The sequence below is a fragment of the Tachypleus tridentatus genome, chromosome 1 (genome assembly GCF_004210375.1).
Source record: "Tachypleus tridentatus isolate NWPU-2018 chromosome 1, ASM421037v1, whole genome shotgun sequence".
Classification (NCBI taxonomy): Eukaryota; Metazoa; Arthropoda; class Merostomata; order Xiphosura; family Limulidae; genus Tachypleus; species Tachypleus tridentatus.
The window spans coordinates 174,503,136-174,518,936 of NC_134825.1; positions in this window are offsets into that span (position 1 = coordinate 174,503,136).

Genomic DNA, 15,801 nt, shown 5'->3' on the forward strand with positions numbered 1-15,801 from the left:
GGTTCGAATCCCCGTCACACCAAACATGCTCGCCCTTTCAGTCGTGGGGCGTTATAATGTTACGATTAATTCCACTATTCATTGATAAAAAAGTAGCCCAAGAGTTGACAGTGGGTGGTGGTGACTATCTGACTTCTCTCTAGTCTAGGGGTGGTCAAACTTCCTTAACGTAAGAGCCACATACGATAAACTTCAGACGTTTGAGAGCCGGAAGACATGAACAAATATTACGCACACGCATTTATTGTGACACGTACATCTTGTCACACAAATATTAAGAAATACATGTACGTAATACAGTAAAACCTGTCTAAGGCGGAATCACACGGAACCGAGTAGATTTTCCAGCTTAGACACAGTGAACATATATTTCCTTAAATATATATAATTTTTGAGCAGAACGTTACACTTACTTGACTCAAGGGAAGAAACATGTTTGTGGATAAAGTTATTATACTGTTTATGTTATATTTATTAGATTAAGAACAAAAATAGACGTTCAAAATATACATAAGTACACAAAATCTTAATCAAATTTATTTGAAGAAAGTGTCCAATTTCAACTGTTTCGTTCTTTTAATGGGCTTTCTCATGCGGTTAAAAGATAACGCCAATTCTACGGTCTTTTCATGAAGTTCATTTTTTTCCTTTATTTTTGCATACAGTTTGATAGTGTTAATATAACTTAACACTTGCGATGAAGTAGGAATTTCTATTTCCTCACTATCTTTTCCATTTTGTTCATCTTCTGAATCTCTCACACTGTTACCATGTTCTGATTCTATTATAGATTTTAAATCTGTTTCATCAGTTTCTGTTAAAACATTCTTGTCAACGTTCACAGAACCATCTGTATCAATCTTCTCAGTCAGAGTTTGTATTTCACTAGAATCGTCATAACAAACAACTTCTCCACAGACTCCACCATTATCAAAATAAATCCACAGTTTCTAAAGCACTTTATTACGCATTTGGTTGAATGACTTAAAAATGTAATTGCATGTAACACGTCAATTTTCATGGTCATTTCAGATGCTCTCTTACAGTCGTCCATGTTTACAATAATATGCTGAAGCATCAGTTTTCTGTATTTCAATTTTATACACTGTATAATTCAGTTATCTAGTGGCTGTAGAACTGATTTTGTACATGGAGGTAGAAAGACTAAACAAAACATTTGAAAGTTTAACTCTTGGGAGGCAAGTTGCATTATCTAGGAAAAGTAGAATATTCCTATTTTCTTGTTCCATTCGTTTATTTAATTAGTTCAAAATTCCTCGAATATAGAATTTGTCATCCATGCTTTATTATTCGCTTTCCATTCCACAGGAAGTTGATTCTTCCTTAAATTTTTGAAACAGCACGGATTTTCACTTTTACCTATTACCCATGGTTTCTCTAGTTTTCCATCAGCAAATACGACTAAAAGTTCAGTCAATCATTCTTTCAAATAGCGCCCTCTGGAACACTTTTCTCCTTTGATCTGCAACGTTTCATTGGGAAGAGCTCTGAAAAAACAAAGCTCTTTCGTCTGAATTTGCAGTATCCTTTGGATTGTAATGACGAATAATTTGACCCTAACCCTAAATTCATTACAAGATTACATGCATATTTAGTAACTGTTTAAAATAAATGAGGGTATTTAGTAGCTTTTTTTTTAAATGAGGGTATTTAGTAGCTTTTTTTTAAATGAGGGTATTAAATAAATTTTCCTTAAATTTTAAAATTAGGGAAGATAGCAATTTATTTTTCGTGAGATTTAAAGAGTAGAATTTTGCACTTAAAAGACAAATATATTTCTACAAATCATGAATCTAATTTAACTGTAAAAATAACGACAGCAGAAAACAGAACAGAATATACTTAACCAATACTTACTGTAACAAAATGTCCGAGAATTTATTAAGAAATTATTAATAAAATAAGAAATTAATATTTAATCAAATATATATTTCCACCTTACTCAGGTTCTAATCCTACTTGTTGATAGATGAGGTAGGTGAGAGATAGTTTTCCGTCTGCGTTACGCAGGTTCCGTCATATAGAGAACCTTTTATAAGAGAAATGCTGCAAAATTTGGATATTTCCAGCTTGTATGGGTTTTACTGTAATATTTATTCAAATGTATAGTTTTTAAACTGTTAATTTGTATTAGCTTCAATAATCACAAGATACAAATATGTTGTTTGTTTGTTTGTTTTTGAATTTCGCGCAAAGCTACTAGAGGGATGTCTGCGCTAGCCGTCCGTAATTTAGCAGTGTAAGACTAGAAGGAAGGCGGCTAGTCATCATCACCCACTGCTAACCCTTGGGCTACTCTTTTACCAACGAATAGTGGGATTGACCGTCCCATTATAACGCCCCCACGGCTGAAAGGGCGAGCATGTTCGGTGCAACCGGGATTGGAACCCGCGACCCTCAGTTTACGAGTCGAACGCCGTAACCCACCTGGCCATGTCGGGCCTGTACATATATATATATATTGTTCTTAGATGTTTCCGTAGGGGGCCACAAACCTATTTAAGACATTACAAGTTGACAGCCACCTCACAGTGCAGTAGAAAGAGACATCACTGGTTGACAGCCACCTCACAGTGCAGTAGAAAAAGACATCACTGGGTTTATCTTCAAGCTCCAGTTCTTCAATAAAATTTTTGAACTGTCGGTGAGTTTTCCTATTTAGTGTATGAAATTGACAGTTTCAAGGACAAATTTTATAACATCTTCATACTTGAAGTATCTGGCTGCCAGATGTTTACGATGAATAATGCAATGAACAGGGAGAAACTCTGGGAAGCTGGAATCACTTTTCAAAAGTGCAATTAATCCTGAATTTTTCCCACCATTACAGACGCTCCATCTGTTGCAACAATAACGAGTTTATCCAGTGGAATATCAGTATTTGTTAAGGCTCTATCAAGCGCATTTCTAATGTCAACACCACGAGTTGTTTCTCCATTAAGTCCAATATCTCTTCTTTCACAGTTACATCAGATGAAACATAACGAATAAATACCACTAGTTGTGTGTTGTATTGTATGTCTGTAGATTCGTCAATGGCTAAGCTGAAGGCAAGGGAATTCTTTAAATCATTTTGTCTGCAACATCTGATCTGGGAGATACGTCTCTCTGTATTGTGGCGTGAAGCTGAAGTTTTGTGTTATTTGGATCTAACACTGCAACAACTTCAGTTATATTCTTCTCAACAAATTCACCATCGGAATACGGACGTTTAGCACGAGCAGTGATATAACAAAACTAGTTTCAGTTGTTGTATCAACTTCCTTACTGAACGTTATCAACAGTGTCTCCTGGCTATGCCCACTAAAACAAACATTGTCAGCACCGACATGTACGATTACTGATCCAGTACAATTCCTCTGTAGTCCTTACTTGTATTATTACTGATCCAGTACACTTCCTCTGTAGTCCTTACTTGTATTATTACTGATCCAGTACAATTCCTCTGTAATCCTTACTTGTATCATTACTGATCCAGTACAATTCCTCTGTAATCCTTGTTTGTGTGATTACTGATCCAGTACAATTCCTCTGTAATCCTTGCTTGTATGATTACTAATCCAGTACAATTCCTCTGTAATCCTTACTTGTATGATTACTGATCCAGTACAATTCCTCTGTAATCCTTGCTTGTATGATTACTGATCCAGTACAATTACTCTGTAATCCTTGCTTGTATGATTACTGATCCAGTACAATTCCTCTGTTATCCTTACTTGTATGATTACTGATCCAGTACAATTCCTCTGTCATCCTTGCTTGTATGATTACTGATCCAGTACAATTTCTCTGTAATCCTTACTTGTATGATTACTGATCCAGTACAATTCCTCTGTAATCCTTACTTGTATGATTACTGATCCAGTACAATTCCTCTGTAATCCTTGCTTGTATGATTACTGATCCAGTACAATTCCTCTGTAATCCTTGCTTGTATGATTACTGATCCAGTACAATTCCTCTGTAATCCTTACTTGTATCATTACTGATCCAGTACAATTCCTCTGTAACCCTTACTTGTATGATTATTGATCCAGTACAATTCCTCTGTAATCCATACTTGTATCATTACTGATCCAGTACAATATTAAAATATTAAGTATATTTATTAACCATGAACATTAAACTTACGTTTTAATCCAATGGACACTCAGTTTACACCCGGTAAATAATTATAAAGCTTGACATTTTTATTACCTTTTATATTAATTGTGATGCAAAAAGGAACTGATCCTACATATTTCTAGGCGCTGCACATTACATGTCAAAGAGCCACAACACTTGCTCTAGTTGTACATTGTTAAATGAAGGACAACAAACGCAGATAGCCTCCGGGTAGCTCTGTGAGATACAAACAGTCATGCGCAATGAAACATTTATTTTACAAATGCATGTCTTGTGTAAATTTGTTTATATCAGTAACAAGGGTTCATATTCAACTTTAAAACATGCACATTTCACATAAATTACTCTACATAACATAACCACAGTTAAGTTATGATGCGTGCTAATAAAAAAGTAATAAATACGGTTTTATTAAAATAAGAAACCCTAGATTTAAATATGGTAATACAAATTAGTAAATCAACTTAGTAACTGAAATATTTGATCTTTCAACAGCCACTAACGCCTTTCTAGTAGTCTGTGTTACTCCTGAAGAACCGTATACTGTAATTTTTGATGTATTGTTACTCCTGAAGAATCGTACACTGTAACTCCCAATGTACAGTTACTCCTGAAGAATCATACACTGTAACTCCCTATGTACAGTTACTCCTGAAGAATCATACACTGTAACTCCCAATGTACAGTTACTCCTGAAGAATCATACACTGTAACTCCCTGTGTACTACTACTCCTGAAGAATCATACACTGTAACTCGCAATGTACAGTTACTCCTGAAGAACCATACACTGTAACTCCCTGTGTACTACTACTCCTGAAGAACCGTACACTGTAACTCCCAATGTACAGTTACTCCTGAAGAATCATACACTGTAACTCCCTATGTACCACTACTCCTGAAGAACCGTACACTGTAACTCCCTATGTTCTACTACTCCTGAAGAACCATACACTGTAACTTCTGATGTACTGTTACCCCTGAAGAATCATACACTGTAACTCCCTATGTACTACTACTCCTGAAGAACCGTATACTGTAACTCCCAATGTACAGTTACTCCTGAAGAATCATACACTGTAACTCCTGAAGAGCCATACACTGTAACTCCTGATGTACTGTGAACATTTTTCCTTTGCATCCCACGGTAAAGTTCGTCCAATATGGCTGATAAAAATATGTGTATTTTAATGATAACCCTCACTAATACAAATCACCCCAGACAACAACTTACATGAAATTAGTTCATAATTTAAAACTAACGTGCCAAGATGTATTCACTGAAATATTAGTAGGGAAAGCGGTGTGGGTTTAATTGTTTTATTATTTAAACTGGTTGTTGTTGTTTCTTAATCAGTTGCTTTAATCACTTAAAAATTGATTTATTTTTAACCATTCATTGTTTGCTTAAAATTAACAACAAAACTACACAGTGATCTATCTTTGCCCTTCCTCCCAGGGGCATCGAAACCCGGTACTGAAGAGTGGAAGTCCGTACCCTCAGGGGCATCGAAACCCGATACTGAAGAGTGGGAGTCCGTAGGCACACCATGGTGCCGAGGGGTTTTTTCTCTCACCTTTGATGTGACCTTATCACATCGAAAAAAAACACGCATTTTTGTGGAATAAATGTTTTTCTGAATTGCGAGCAGTGTTAGTTTCAATGTGTTCACGTGATTAATAGAAGTTTAATAACTTTTGAAAAAATTTACAAAAAGTGAAATGCGAACGATGAATAACGTAGGTTCTGTAAGCACACTAACATTGGTGGCGTTAAATTACTCTTATCCGTTTGTTTGTCTTTAAACTACACAATATATTACCTGTCTTCTGCTCACCGGTATCGAAATCCGATTTATAGCGTTATAAGTACAAAGACTTACCACAGAGCCACCTGGAAACATAAGTTTTTATGTTATTTTATCTCGATTGAAACTCATGCCTCAAGCTTTATTGGATTATATATTTTTATTTTATTGTTTTCCGTAAGTTTTTCTGAAGCTTCTGGAAAGTCTTAGGAAACAGATGTGTTGATTTTTGGTTTTTGTTTATTGAATTTCGCGCAAAGCTACACAAGGGATATCTGCGCTAGCCGTCCCTAATTTAGCAATGTAAGACTAAAGGGAAGGCAGTTAGTCATCACCACCCGCCGCCTAATCTTAGGGTAATTTTTTATCAACGAATAGTGGGATCGACTGTGACTTTATAACGCCCGCACGGCTGAAAGGATGAGCATGTTTGGTGTGAGGGGAATTCGAAACCGCGACCCTCGGATTACGAGTCGAGTGCCTTAACCACTTAGCCATGCCGGGCCAGATATGTGTTGAAAAACCAAAGTACCTCGTGCAAAGACGGTTTTTAAATTTGATATATGTTTCAACAAATAGAACCGTCTCATTCTTTAACGTAGTGTAAGGATATGAAGATAATACATAAATAACCACCAACTGGTGTTTGATCTGGACACTAGACTACCAACGTACACTTAGTAGACGTCTGAGATTTGTTCTCACTGTTTCTCCTGTGGAAGGGACGTTAATGTGAAAACTACAGACACGTTGGTCTAGTTTTGTTCGAAACTGCCCAAAGCATTTCGCCTGTTTCACTGATCTTGATACAGAAAATAATGGGTAAATGCCTTAAGTCTGGGTTCAACACGCCTAGCAGCAACATGAATGCAAGCTTTATATCCTGATTAGCAGAATCTACGGCCGAACAGACAACAGGTCAAAGCTTGAGGTAATCCATGACCCTAAAGCTGAACAGACAACAGGCCAAGGTTTGAGTAAATTTGTGACCCTAAAACCGAACAGGTCAAGACTTGATTGCATCTATGCCCCATGATAACAGAAGTAGATAACTTTCCAAAGCAATAAAATGTATCTACTTTTCTACAGTACCACCCCCTCTAGACTAACAAAATGTATCTACTTTTCTACAGTACTACCCCCTCAAGACTAACAAAATGTATCTACTTTTCTATAGTTCCACCCTCTCTAGACTAACAAAATGTATCTACTTTTCTACAGTACCACCCCCTCTAGACTAACAAAATGTATCTACTTTTCTACAGTACCACCCCCTCTAGACTAACAAAATGTATCTACTTTTCTACAGTACTACCCCCTCTAGACTAACAAAATGTATCTACTTTTCTACAGTACCACCCCCTCTAGACTAACAAAAGGTATCTACTTTTCTACAGTACCATCCCCTATAGACTAACACACACCCACATACCTTCCAATAAGAGCAACCAACTAGACTGTCACCTAGATCTGTATCCCTTGAACGCAATGTGGTAATTTGTTATTTAGTTTTAAATACTAAACATAAACTCTCTTTTTATTTTCTGCTTTCACGTAGCCGAACTACAAAGCCAGTTTTCACAATTCTACTAATGATTGTTCTTATTGAAGACCAGTGAATCCAAAGGTCAGTCAGTGTTACTTCAACGAAATAAGCACAGCAAATCACGCATCTGTTTCTAATGTCACAAAGTAATTTTGTAAGAATTATTATGGGGTCCAGTAATAAAGACTATGATTACAATGCAAATAGACGGGGACAAAAACGAAGTAATAATTATAAAGACAGAATTCTGCAGTAATAATTATAAAGATAGAATTCTGCCGGTTTATTTTATTTCTTATAGGAAGAAACCTCGCTGCTTTTATCTCAGAACTTCGGAGATTATTGAAATATTCTGAAAACGGAACAACCGATGCATTCTTGGAAAACATACAAATAAACACTCAATAATAACATAGTTAAAGCTGAGAAACACCTTTTAACAACCAAAGCCCATACGAATATTCTAAAACTAACTCAAAATGCATAATATTATTAACAAGCAGGTAGTAACACTACTTACATATAGGTGGCTTGAATTGTTCATTGAAATAATATCTATATAAATACAACAACATTGTTTGTCCATATAATTACTTCACTAAAACGGATATGGAAGTTTCATTTGCGTCCATGCAAGAGAACATACACATTTTCATTTTGCGTTTTTAGATTTTGATTCGCGTCTTTTACCATAACTTTACCCCTTACACATGGATCTTAATCAAATATGGTGTGGAGATTCATTACATCCACGAGGGGGCACACACAAATTTTCAGTTTTGTGATTCGCTTTTTTTTTATGAATCTTTTTGTGTTTCTTACCACTACTTTGCCCTCTTCACTTGGAGTTTTTTTCGAGTTTCACATTCTGTATTTTTTACATATAAGGAAAGCAACTTTTTTTGTCCAACGATTTTCATAACTTTTAATCAGAAGATGGGCACTTTTAAATATCTCAACAAGCCATCAGAACTTTACAATACTATACAGTGTTTACTGTTATAACAATATCTATGTAATGACTGGTAATATTTGTAAATATTATATGAAAATGTTTGAATTTTTTGTTCTTCTTGCTTCTGTTTCTTATTTTATTACATGATTCAGAACAATGGTATCAACCAGTAACACTGAGGTGACCCATTTTCAAACGGTGTATAACTTTTATAAGTATTATTAATAACTAATGATAGTTTACAGAACACAACTGCAGTATAAACGATGTTATCATTACCCCTTGAAGAGAGCTTTTCTACAGAACTTTCGTGTTTCTTTAAAAAGCTTGGTTACAGGGAAACAGAAATTATGAGTCAATAATAGATAAACACAAAACATTACAGTGGGAACCTCGTTGTATTTAGGACTGGGTTATAATACAACCTTCATATGTTTATTGAAACACTGAATTAAAAAGCAAGTGAAGAAAAACTTATGATAAAAGGAAGTAAATATATGGATGGCTAATATGAATCATTTGAAAACAAGACAGTAAGGATGTTGTGATATGTAAAAATGTAATTAAACATATTTATTAATTTTTTTAGATATCAATAAATTACATATATTATTATTTAAGAACGTCGTGTGCTATTACTACGAATATAATAAAGTTTTAAAAAGACAAAAAGGAGCTCATTAGCCCATCAAAGATGTCCCTTTCAGCACCCACCTATAACCACCCTTTATCACCCACGTATTCATAAATCTCTTTTTGAACTCAGTTAAACTTTCTGCTTCTACCACCCTTGAAGGCAGATCAGTTGAAAAGTAATACTATATAAACTGCAGATGACTTCTACGCTGCCAAAATTTGAAGTTATAACCCCTTAAGCTATTGTTTTCACTGCTAAACATAAAAACGTTTAATGGATCTGTATTATCAATATCCCTAATCATCTTAAACACCTCAACCAAACCTCCTCTGATTGTCCGTCTCTCAAGAGAAAACAAGTTTAGAGAGTTTAACCTCTCTCCATACAACAATCTCATCATCCTACGTATTGGTTTTTCTCTGAACCTTCTCCAACAGTTCAATGTCCTTTTTGACAAAGGGAGTCCAAATCTGTACACATTGCTCTAAATGAGGCCTTATAAGTGATCTATACAATAAAACAATAATATCCCTTGTCTTGTATTCAATATTTCTATAGGTTCTACCTAATATCCTATTAGCCCTGTTTCGTCTTTTTTTTTTCAACCATAGTATTTAATGTTTTCGCATTTAAATTGTAACGAGAAAAATGATGCAAATAATAAAAATCATGTATACTAGATTTTTTTGCATCTTCATTTGCAATTTGATATAAACAAATGGAAAAGAATGTGAAAACGAAATCTCTATATTACGTAATTTGTATCAAAGGTGTTAACTCTATTGGTTACTAACCACCTTATGTTTATAACACGCGCTAGGCTATTTAAAGCGTTCAGTATTATATAATTTATATGTAATATGTGTGTATAAAACCTATTATAGTAGTAATAATAAACATGCAATAACAAAATTATTTTTTATATATACAAGTTCCGAACGCCGTAAAGAAACTCGCGCGTGATAAAGGAGTGACTTCATCAAAAAAACAACTTCGGCTGACATACAAAATGAACCAATTACGCGACCTCCGCAGCGCCACCAAGGATGTAGTTTCTCCCCGCAGCGCCACCAAGGATGTAGTCTCTCTCCGCAGCGCCACCAAGGATGTAGTCTCTCCCCGCAGCGCCACCAAGGATGTAGTCTCTCCCCGCAGCGCCACCAAGGATGTAGTTTCTCCCCGCAGCGCCACCAAGGATGTAGTTTCTCCCCGCAGCGCCACCAAGGATGTAGTCTCTCTCCGCAGCGCCACCAAGGATGTAGTCTCTCCCCGCAGCGCCACCAAGGATGTAGTCTCTCCCCGCAGCGCCACCAAGGATGTAGTTTCTCCCCGCAGCGCCACCAAGGATGTAGTCTCTCCCCGCAGCGCCACCAAGGATGTAGTTTCTCCCCGCAGCGCCACCAAGGATGTAGTCTCTCCCCGCAGCGCCACCAAGGATGTAGTTTCTCCCCGCAGCGCCACCAAGGATGTAGTCTCTCTCCGCAGCGCCACCAAGGATGTAGTCTCTCTCCGCAGCGCCACCAAGGATGTAGTCTCTCTCCGCAGCGCCACCAAGGATGTAGTTTCTCCCCGCAGCGCCACCAAGGATGTAGTTTCTCCGTACAAAACAAGCTCGTAATTAAATAAACATTACACGTTAATATACTCATTGCAGCGAACCAGTACTTATATAGATTTGGAGAATAATGTTCGTAGTCGTTACTTTAACATAATTATTCTAATTAAACACAACAGTAACTAAATACTAAATGTTTGAACCGTGACAATGTATATGAATGAATACAATCAATTAGAACAGAGCCCAGCAAGACGCTCGACTCGTAATCTGAAGGTCGCAGGTTCGAATACTTCGTTGCACCAAACATGCTCGCCCTTTCAGCCTTGGAGGCGTTATAATGTTACGGTCAATCCTACTATTCGTTTATAAAAGAGTAGCTCAAGAGTTAGCGGCGGGTGGTGATGCCTAGTTGCTTTCCATCTAGTCTTACACTACAAAATTAGGGATGGCTAACGCAGATAACCTTCTTGTAGCTTTGCGCGAAATTCAAAACCAAACAAACCAAACAAGTGAGTCCTTGGGGCTAGTTGTGATATTTTTGTTTTCATTACTATTTTCCATGAAAGTTCCATAAAAGAAACGAAATACTGCCTTTTAGTCTTGGTTAAAGAATCTACCACGTTCTCCGATTGTTGCCAGATGTGGTACGTTTGAGAAACACACCATTAGTAATATCATTTAATAAGAGAACAATAAAGTTGAATATTCAACTACGAACAACTAATGCATGGTACAATTGGCATGGATCTGAAAACTCTCATCGTCTGAGTAATGGCATATTTCTTACAACAAAACAAAATTTCCTAAGCTGCTTTCACTTAAAAGCATAACGACCTTTTTTTAGGCATTATTCTCATCTTCAAAAACTAAACTATTGTCGCATGGCATACTTGGTTAGGGTTCAGCAAAACGGAAAATTACTCAAACTTATAAGTCATTTAGAAACGTACGTGTAAGAAGTATTATTTTATAACTCTCAGAATAAGTAAGATAAAGCTAACAACATCTGCCAGAAATAATTTACGTTCTCGTATTTATTTAATGCTGTATACTTAAGCATGCACGAGGTCAGTAACCTGACCCCTCAAAATCCTCCCTGTAATCCCTGCACGAAGGAAGCTCATTACATACTTTCAGACGTACGTGTGTATACGTGACATTAAAAACTGCTAACACTAAAATTCAATGTATTATAAATGTTAAAGAAAATAGAAATTTTGAATTTATTTTTCCTGCAAATGTATTTTAGTTTTCTCATAATAGCCTTCCATAAAAACTAGTTTTGTTTATCACCTAAAAATCTGTTGTAATCCAGTTGTTTGAACCGATACACACCAGGTTTACAAGATAAAATATCACCATAAAATATAAGATTACAAATAAAATATCCAAGTTTTTGTGCTTTGTTATTCCATAGTTGAAACATTATCTCGTTATAAATATATATAAGTTTTCGTCATGCCTCCAACAGATGGCGCTATTCAAAATATGCACGTGATAATGGTCACGTTTTTGCTAATGACTGACACTTAAGGTTTTCTGAGAACAAGGGTAGTGTCCTCGGTGAATATGGAGTGTTTTACAAAGTTACATTAAATAGTAAAATATACAATGAAGGTCAAGATGTTTATAAGGAAAAAAAGAAACATTTCTGTCTAGATCGAGACTGTATATATACACCCAATAATTTAAAAAGAAACATTTCTGTCTAGATCGAGACTGTATATATACACCCAATAATTTAAAAGAAACATTTCTGTCTAGATCGAGACTGTATATATACACCCAATAATTTAAAAAAGAAACATTTCTGTCTAGATCGAGACTGTATATATACACCCAATAATTTAAAAAAGAAACATTTCTGTCTAGATCGAGACTGTATATATACACCCAATAATTTAAAAAAGAAACATTTCTGTCTAGATCGAGACTGTATATATACACCCAATAATTTAAAAAGAAACATTTCTGTCTAGATCGAGACTGTATATATACACCCAATAATTTAAAAAGAAACATTTCTGTCTAGATCGAGACTGTATATATACACCCAATAATTTAAAAAGAAACATTTCTGTCTAGATCGAGACTGTATATATACACCCAATAATTTAAAAGAAACATTTCTGTCTAGATCGAGACTGTATATATACACCCAATAATTTAAAAGAAACATTTCTGTCTAGATCGAGACTGTATATATACACCCAATAATTTAAAAGAAACATTTCTGTCTAGATCGAGACTGTATATATACACCCAATAATTTAAAAAGAAACATTTCTGTCTAGATCGAGACTGTATATATACACCCAATAATTTAAAAGAAACATTTCTGTCTAGATCGAGACTGTATATATACACCCAATAATTTAAAAAAGAAACATTTCTGTCTAGATCGAGACTGTATATATACACCCAATAATTTAAAAAGAAACATTTCTGTCTAGATCGAGACTGTATATATACACCCAATAATTTAAAAGAAACATTTCTGTCTAGATCGAGACTGTATATATACACCCAATAATTTAAAAGAAACATTTCTGTCTAGATCGAGACTGTATATATACACCCAATAATTTAAAAAGAAACATTTCTGTCTAGATCGAGACTGTATATATACACCCAATAATTTAAAAGAAACATTTCTGTCTAGATCGAGACTGTATATATACACCCAATAATTTAAAAGAAACATTTCTGTCTAGATCGAGACTGTATATATACACCCAATAATTTAAAAAAAGAAACATTTCTGTCTAGATCGAGACTGTATATATACACCCAATAATTTAAAAGAAACATTTCTGTCTAGATCGAGACTGTATATATACACCCAATAATTTAAAAGAAACATTTCTGTCTAGATCGAGACTGTATATATACACCCAATAATTTAAAAGAAACATTTCTGTCTAGATCGAGACTGTATATATACACCCAATAATTTAAAAGAAACATTTCTGTCTAGATCGAGACTGTATATATACACCCAATAATTTAAAAAAGAAACATTTCTGTCTAGATCGAGACTGTATATATACACCCAATAATTTAAAAAAGAAACATTTCTGTCTAGATCGAGACTGTATATATACACCCAATAATTTAAAAAAGAAACATTTCTGTCTAGATCGAGACTGTATATATACACCCAATAATTTAAAAGAAACATTTCTGTCTAGATCGAGACTGTATATATACACCCAATAATTTAAAAGAAACATTTCTGTCTAGATCGAGACTGTATATATACACCCAATAATTTAAAAGAAACATTTCTGTCTAGATCGAGACTGTATATATACACCCAATAATTTAAAAGAAACATTTCTGTCTAGATCGAGACTGTATATATACACCCAATAATTTAAAAAAGAAACATTTCTGTCTAGATCGAGACTGTATATATACACCCAATAATTTAAAAAAAAACATTTCTGTCTAGATCGAGACTGTATATATACACCCAATAATTTAAAAGAAACATTTCTGTCTAGATCGAGACTGTATATATACACCCAATAATTTAAAAGAAACATTTCTGTCTAGATCGAGACTGTATATATACACCCAATAATTTAAAAGAAACATTTCTGTCTAGATCGAGACTGTATATATACACCCAATAATTTAAAAAAGAAACATTTCTGTCTAGATCGAGACTGTATATATACACCCAATAATTTAAAAAAGAAACATTTCTGTCTAGATCGAGACTGTATATATACACCCAATAATTTAAAAAAGAAACATTTCTGTCTAGATCGAGACTGTATATATACACCCAATAATTTAAAAAAGAAACATTTCTGTCTAGATCGAGACTGTATATATACACCCAATAATTTAAAAAAGAAACATTTCTGTCTAGATCGAGACTGTATATATACACCCAATAATTTAAAAAAGAAACATTTCTGTCTAGATCGAGACTGTATATATACACCCAATAATTTAAAAAAAACATTTCTGTCTAGATCGAGACTGTATATATACACCCAATAATTTAAAAAAGAAACATTTCTGTCTAGATCGAGACTGTATATATACACCCAATAATTTAAAAGAAACATTTCTGTCTAGATCGAGACTGTATATATACACCCAATAATTTAAAAAAGAAACATTTCTGTCTAGATCGAGACTGTATATATACACCCAATAATTTAAAAAGAAACATTTCTGTCTAGATCGAGACTGTATATATACACCCAATAATTTAAAAAGAAACATTTCTGTCTAGATCGAGACTGTATATATACACCCAATAATTTAAAAAAGAAACATTTCTGTCTAGATCGAGACTGTATATATACACCCAATAATTTAAAAAGAAACATTTCTGTCTAGATCGAGACTGTATATATACACCCAATAATTTAAAAAGAAACATTTCTGTCTAGATCGAGACTGTATATATACACCCAATAATTTAAAAAAGAAACATTTCTGTCTAGATCGAGACTGTATATATACACCCAATAATTTAAAAAAGAAACATTTCTGTCTAGATCGAGACTGTATATATACACCCAATAATTTAAAAAAGAAACATTTCTGTCTAGATCGAGACTGTATATATACACCCAATAATTTAAAAAGAAACATTTCTGTCTAGATCGAGACTGTATATATACACCCAATAATTTAAAAGAAACATTTCTGTCTAGATCGAGACTGTATATATACACCCAATAATTTAAAAAGAAACATTTCTGTCTAGATCGAGACTGTATATATACACCCAATAATTTAAAAAAGAAACATTTCTGTCTAGATCGAGACTGTATATATACACCCAATAATTTAAAAAAGAAACATTTCTGTCTAGATCGAGACTGTATATATACACCCAATAATTTAAAAGAAACATTTCTGTCTAGATCGAGACTGTATATATACACCCAATAATTTAAAAAGAAACATTTCTGTCTAGATCGAGACTGTATATATACACCCAATAATTTAAAAAAGAAACATTTCTGTCTAGATCGAGACTGTATATATACACCCAATAATTTAAAAAAGAAACATTTCTGTCTAGATCGAGACTGTATATATACACCCAATAATTTAAAAGAAACATTTCTGTCTAGATCGAGACTGTATATATACACCCAATAATTTAAAAAAGAAACATTTC